The sequence below is a fragment of the Camellia sinensis genome, chromosome 1 (genome assembly GCF_055761805.1).
Source record: "Camellia sinensis isolate YWXY chromosome 1, ASM5576180v1, whole genome shotgun sequence".
NCBI classification, from domain to species: domain Eukaryota; kingdom Viridiplantae; phylum Streptophyta; class Magnoliopsida; order Ericales; family Theaceae; genus Camellia; species Camellia sinensis.
Window position 1 is genome coordinate 177,376,496 of NC_138961.1, and position 6,000 is coordinate 177,382,495.

A 6,000-nucleotide genomic window follows, 5' to 3' on the forward strand; every position below is an offset into this window, starting at 1 on the left:
TGTTCTGCAAAACATATTGGTTAGAAAACAAATTATGTTCAGGACAAGTATGTTGATCTGTTGCATGTGGATTATTGTGCTGTTTATGAATGACTGCTGCATATAATTCATTCGCCTCCTCTATTGTGTTTTCAATGGTTTTGGCAGTATGCTTAAATTCAATACAATTCCTTTGCAGCCAAAATGGGCACAATATTGCCACGAATTGAATTACTATGTCTCTTTCCTTTACTTGCGTGCCTGGAAAGAACCTAGTCAATCAATATAATGCTCAACTCGCATGTCTGGAAAGAACCTAGTCAATCCCCTGCCTTTCCAGTGATTTGAAACAACAAGAATCCATTGATCCTTAAATAGATTAATGCGGCTTCCATTCCCTACCACCCATTGAAGACTTGAGTTTAATAACCACTACAACATAAAAGAGTTTTAGAGATCAAATGTTTTAGTCTCTAAAAGTGAAAATTTTGTTGCAAAAAATATTTAGGGACCAATTTCTTTCGTCGTAAGAATAGTCACTAAAAGGTCATCCCGAAAAGTAAAAAACATGGCTTTTAGTGACAAAATTTTGAAAATGTCACTAATAAATAGACTTTTAGGGACAAACTAATTTGTTCTCAAAATGGTTTATTTTTTGAAACAAAAAATTTGGTCCCAAAAGGATAATAATTCATCACTAATGTTCAATTTTCGTTGCTAAAAATATAATAACAACACTTTTAGCAACAAAAATATTTAGTCCCTAAAAAATAATTTTTTGTCCATAAATTTTAATTTCTAAAACCTTAATTTTTTTTGTAGTGAACTCCCGACCCCATTGAATGCTACGCCAGCCCCATGAAGATGAACGAGATTGTTTGGTGGCTAGAAAAGATTGTCTCGGACAATATTTACTCATCAGAACTCTAGATAATAGTAAAGTGGGAAGAGACAAAATTCGCGAGGCCTGTTTTGCCAATAAAGCTTGGTTGAAACACAGAAGATCTCTAAACCTCAACTCGCCCCATTCTTTAGGAAAGCAAATAAATTTCCACTTTTTTCAGAATAACCCACAACCCCAGTTATATGCCCGAAGAAATTGTCGAAGGATAGCTGTAAATTTTCTAAAGAAATATGAGGGCATTCGAAAAACAGACATTAAGTATACAAAAATAGACTATAGAATATGTTTAATCAAAATCCCTCGTCCCACAAAATTCAATAAATCACATTTCCACCCTTGCAGTTTGGATTGTACTTTGTTCAATATGGAATTAAAAATCTCCGATTTGGATCGCCGCCAAAACCCCAAATTGGCATCCAAACAAGGATATAAGCCAATCCCTATCTGACCCCAGAAAATTGAGACGGGTAAATAACTCAGATTTTTGAAAATTAATACGTAAGCCTGAATAGAAATAGAAGGCATTCAAAAACCAATGAAGACACCAAATCTCCTTCATCTTGTAATTTTGAAAAATAAAACAATCGTCCGCAAATAGGAAATGTGATATTGGAGGAGACCTCTGACCAAGAGTTATACCACAACAAAGTCTAATATTAGCTAAATGTTCAAAGCCCTCTGACAAGACTTGCATTACCAATAAAAATAAATAGGGTGGCAAAGGGTCGCCTTGTCTAATTCCCGCTTGTGGTATAGAAAATTTTGATGAGGTGCCATCGATCAAGACACCTCAAACTCCACAGTTGTAACACATTGGGAGACCAGCTAGATCCACTTAGGAGGAAAACACATTCTGGCCATGACCGCCTCAAGAAATTCCCATCTAACTCTATCATAGGCTTTACTCATATCTAACTTCAGACCAAAACAAGTCGACTGTCATATCTTCTTTTTCTTAATATGTTCGAGAAGCTCATGTGCTAACAGGACATTATCTAAGATTAGTCTACCCTTCACGAAGGCGCATTGATTATTATTGTGTGTGCTGATTTCTGATCACACTGCCAAACAGGTACCCAGCTGGAGAGCACCGGCAAAATAGATTCTACCCGAACAACCTGTCACAGAAAGCTAAGACTCCAGCGGTGGTTCGTCCACCCGGGGGCACTTCGACGATCAAGTCAATACTCAGTTATCTCTCAAAGATAGCAATTAGTGCTTAACTCACTAACCAGAATACGAGGGTGCCCTACTTTTATAGCCAGCACTAACCTAACCCCCTGTAGAAGCCTAGCTTCACTTGGACTTAGGCTCAATGCCTATCCTGGACCCCTAGCCAAATAGAGATAAACTCCCTAAGAGCCTTATTTTTATCCAGATTAGGAGAGACTCTTGCCCTTTATCCGTTCATCTCGGATTCCCGTATCTCCGCAGATAACCTCGGCCTAGCCAAGATAACCTTGGCGCCATAACCAAGACATGTGGAACCTTGACTGACACTTCGGTGCCACCTTGACCACGTGTTGTCATTCACAAAAATATGCCCCCACAACTGCTCCCTAGGCTCTATTATCTCGGCATCCTGAGGTGATGGAACCTACATCGTTTGTCCATATAGCACGTCGGCTAAGACTTACTCTATCTTTCATCACCGAGGTCATCACACGTCAGCTCCATATGACCAAGACTACAGTCTGTTTTATCAATGCCTAAGAACCAAGAACCAAGTTCTTCATGTTCTTTAACCGAGATCGTCTCTCTAGCCGAGGTTCTTGCTCCATTAAATCAAGAACTCCAAGAGTTCTATTTGCGCATGAGCTGTCACGCACTGTTTCTCAACCGTTTTCGCCATTCGTCTTTTTCTCATTGATCCGTACCTGACACGCGCCATCAGGTCTAGTCGTTTCTACATGTGCTGCTTGACAGGCACATCATCCAAGGCACATTCATTGTGATTTTGCCGCCTTTTCGTGTTTTAACAAAAACACTCTCTCTTTCCGTCTCTTCACTTTTGCCTTCCTCGTTTTCCCTCTGAGTTCAAGTTTTCTCTCTCTCTAAACAAGAAACCACTATTGTCGTTTTCTCAAAGCTTTCTGCAATTGTTTCCATTCTTTCCTTCCGGTGAGGCATTCACCGTTCTGCTCCACGCACCACCATCGTTTGACTTCGGCGTACCTCACACCGACGTTATTCTCTTTGGTAAGTCACTCTTTCCGCTCTTTTCAGTTTTTGATTTACTTCAAACTTTGTTACGCTTGTATGCTGCCATTGTGAATCCATTCATGTTCTTGAATCTTCGTCCGTGTTTTAAATTTCATCATATTTGTTTGCGATTTTGTTTCTGTCCAATCTCTTTCTAGGTATATGTATACACATACTTCTGTCCAATCTCTTATTATTTTGCCACTGTACTTGGCTTTGCACATCTGCACACACTTTGTACAATGTTCTTGTATTTTTATTGGTTTTTTTGAGTGTGAATCATTGTTCTTTTCTGTTTTTCATGCTTTATTTCCAGATTCTTGCCTTTGACTGCGTAGATTTAGGTTTGGGTTTTGATCTTAGAACTCTGTTCCTTGGGAAAATCGAACCAAAAACTCCTTTAGATTCTAAGAAGCCTTTACTCCAGTGCTCCCTAAGGTTTAGCTGAGGTACTCAAACCCATACCAAACACTCTTTTCTGAAATTTTGCCTCAATCCTCATAAGCCGACACCATGGGTATGTTCAGATGGAGGGTAGAGTACTTTAGGATAAAGTTCTCCATCCTAGCCGATGTTCACCTTAGGCTGGCAGGAGAGGAGGACTTCATCATGCCTGATGGGGACTCTATGCCTTTCCCTATAGTGGCCTTCATAGAGGATGGGCTTAGGTTCCCTCTTAACATCCTTTTTCGCCAAGCCCTTTATTATTACAAGCTTAACCCAATGTAGCTGGCTATTAACTCTTACAGAGTCATTAATGGTATAATTGCCCTAGCTAGTCGAGAGAACGCTAGGATAACACTAGCCGACATCTAATACTACTACACCATGTGTGTCCTGAAATCCGAAAAAGGCTACATCTATTACCTTAAGCCGAGATCCACTGAGTACAAACTCATAGTTGACCTCTTAGACTCCAACAAAGGTGCTGGAGATGATTATTTCATCATCTCGGGGCAACTGGGAGTTCCCACTTGATGACGACCTCCACCTCTATCCTTTAAGCCGAACAGTGTTCAAAGAGGGTAATGGTAAGAACCAAGTGTTACTCTACATGTTCTTAAGTCTTTATTACTTTATTCCTTTACATGTTCTAATGTCTGTTTTTTACTTGCAGTTCTTCCTCAGCCACCAAAAGACTTCCACAAAACCTTCTACCCCAGCAAGGACTTCAAGAAGCTGTTGGGCTTGCCGGTTGACCAGCGGAAAGCCCCTTTGCTGCTCAACTACATTCCAATCTACAAATCGGCACTACCTGAGGTCCCCAAGAAAAGTAAGGCTCCCCTTTCTGCTATGACTCCACAAGCTAAATCATCATCAAGGCTAGACCAGGGATCAACCTCTGGTCTTGTGGAGCAACCATCAACATCTGCTCCACAATTGATTACTCCTATCCAGCGTCAACGCTGTCACTGGGTTCCCATCGTTGCTCCTGCAGGTAGAACTCGTAGTAAAAAATGCCAATCCTTTGAGGCGTCGGCTTACGATCCGACAAACCCACCAACTGCACTGCCAGCAATCTACTTCGGGACCAAGGTTACTGTTGCCGCCACCACCGAAGAGATGGGTCATGCGAAGATCATTCCAAACAACCTTGTAGCCGACATCCTTAGGGTGGTTTCAGTCCACTCCTCAAGCCCTTTCCAAGCGCAGCCAAAGCCCAAGGTAAAGAGGGTTAAAAAGGCCAAGGGCAAGCCCAGCGCCACTGAGGTGGAATCAGAGGATACAATACCTATCTTAAAATTGGCCAAAGCAGAGAAGTCAGCCGAGAAGAGGCCAGCTGAAGCCGAGGAGTCAAACCAGCCCCAATCAAAGAAGCCGAGATCCAGCGGTTCTTTTGAGCCTTCTGGGTTTTGTGCCAACGCTCCCTGGAATCCACTCATTATGGTCTGAAACTGACCACTTTTTGCTGGGGATAGTGCCCTTGATAGCCTAGAGGTCGGTGCCGCTATATCCACCGTTGTTTTACTCCTAACAAACATCAACAGGATAACCAAGCTCTCAGAGTACGAGAACTATGCAATGATGATGCAACATTGCATCTTGGTAAGTCTTGTAATTTCTTATTTAACTTTTAGCTCTAGTTTTCATACTTTACTAACTTCTTTTGCAATCTTGCATGCTATCTAGCAGGGTCACTCCCTGGCGGTCAAGGCTAATGATTTCAAGAAAGAGCTGACCAAAAACACCAAGGAGGCATCCAAACTTCTTAACTCACTTAACAAAGCTGAGACTCGCATCCGAGGTCTATTGGATCAGGCCAAGACTGTTGAGCTTTCTTTAAAGACATCCGAGGACCGCACCAAGGCGGTAGAAAATGTTACCGAGGTTGCTTAGGTCGTAGCAAAGGAGGCCAAGGAAAAAGAGGTCCAGGCCCAAACAAAGCTTCAAACAGCTCTGGCCACTAAGGAGGCCGAGATAGGCAGCCGACGAAAAGGCCTACGCGGAGGGTGCGGCCGATGTACGCGACGAGTACAAAAGGCAAGTGAAGTAGGCATGCAACAAGGGTTACACCCTTTGCTGGATGGCTGCCTTGAAGGAGTTGGCTATCCCCAAGGATTCACCACTGTATGACGCCAGCTGACTTGTTTTACCACTTTCTCCTACTCCAAGCCAATCCGAGGACAAGGCTGAGTTTGAGGGGGATACCGAGGCCGATAAGTTTGAGAAGGCTGAAGCTGCTGGGGCCAAGTCCCCAACTCTAAATGAACAAGTCCTAGACTTAACTCAGGATAAGAAGGATGAGGTTCAAAAGACCACTTCTGGGGTCGAGGTCGAGACTGCCAACAAGATCGTAGATGACACACTGCATGAGATCGATGCTGAGGTCTAAACTGAAAAATCTGCCTAGTTGTCTGCCGAGGCTGACACAACGCCAATTGCCAAGGTAGGGCAGACTGTGAAAAATGCATGAA